This window comes from Bubalus bubalis, chromosome 2, assembly GCF_019923935.1.
Source record: "Bubalus bubalis isolate 160015118507 breed Murrah chromosome 2, NDDB_SH_1, whole genome shotgun sequence".
Lineage (NCBI taxonomy): Eukaryota > Metazoa > Chordata > Mammalia > Artiodactyla > Bovidae > Bubalus > Bubalus bubalis.
In genome coordinates this window covers 135206378-135207458 of record NC_059158.1, presented here as the reverse complement: position 1 = coordinate 135207458, position 1081 = coordinate 135206378, and the positions used below count along the sequence as shown (strand labels likewise).

At 38.4% G+C, this 1081-nt stretch overlaps 1 non-coding gene across 1 annotated transcript; it reads left to right on the top strand.

Moving 5' to 3' along the window:
- Positions 1–648: 648 nt before the first annotated feature.
- Positions 649–720, top strand: TRNAS-GGA. Its single transcript has one exon. It is a non-coding gene; the product is annotated as a tRNA-Ser (tRNA).
- The last annotated feature ends 361 nt before the right edge of the window (positions 721–1081 follow it).

Sequence of the window (1081 nt, the reverse complement as noted above, 5' to 3'; positions counted from 1 at the left end):
TTTCCTCATCCTACAACCATTTTATCTCTACCATTCATACTGCATCATTTCCTATTGTAGAATGTAGTCATTTAGGTTCATACCTAGTTTATCTTCTTTAATAAAGCATAATCCTCTTGCTAGATTCATATCTGATTGAACTCTACACATCCCCCAAACTCTTGGTTTAGAGCCCTGATATATGGTCAATAATACAAATATAATTATGAATTCCCATAATCATGAAATGGGGATATATATTATGTATGGACATTTAAATAAATGTGAATAATGCAAAATATTTAATTTCAATAAAAATGGTCTGTATTTACAAGATAATCTGATAAAATACTTTTGTTTTTCTTTTTCACTTGCAGTTAAACTGATGATTTGTAATTTTATGACAGAAACTTCAGAGTAGGTGCATGCTTGCTAAGTCACTTCATTCCTGTCTGACTCTTTGTGACCCTGTGAACTGTAGACTACCAGCCCCCTCTGCCCATTGGATTCTCCAAGCAAGAATACTGGAGTGGGTTGCCAAGCCCTCCTCCAGGGGATCTTTCCACCCAGGGATTAAAACCCACATTTCTTATGTCTCCTGCATTGACAGGTGGGTTCTTTACCATTAGTGCCACCTGGAAAGCCCCCTCGTGATGGGTTAGTGGGGCTTCCCTGGTGGCTCAGAGGTTAAAGCATCTGCCTGGAATGCAGGAGACCCAGGTTCAATCCCTGGGTTGGGAAGATCCCCTGGAGAAGGAAATGACAACCCACTCCAGTACTCTTACCTGGAGAATCCCATTCAGGGAGGAGCCTGGTAGGCTACAGTCCATGGGGTTGCAAGAATCGGACACGACTGAGTGAGTTCACTTTCTTTCTTTCTTTCTAAATTATCTTCACTAGACTACTTATTGGGTTATCTTACAACAAAACCAGTTATGTATCATGACTTCTAAAATTACATCAGATGGGATGTTGGTAAGCTATATTGATTAGACATTAGTGTAGATTGAATTGTAAATGCACAAAAGAGATTAATATTAATCAATTAACTCAACAGAAGAGCTCATAGAACTTATAAAGAGTGTTTCATAAGAAGTCAATA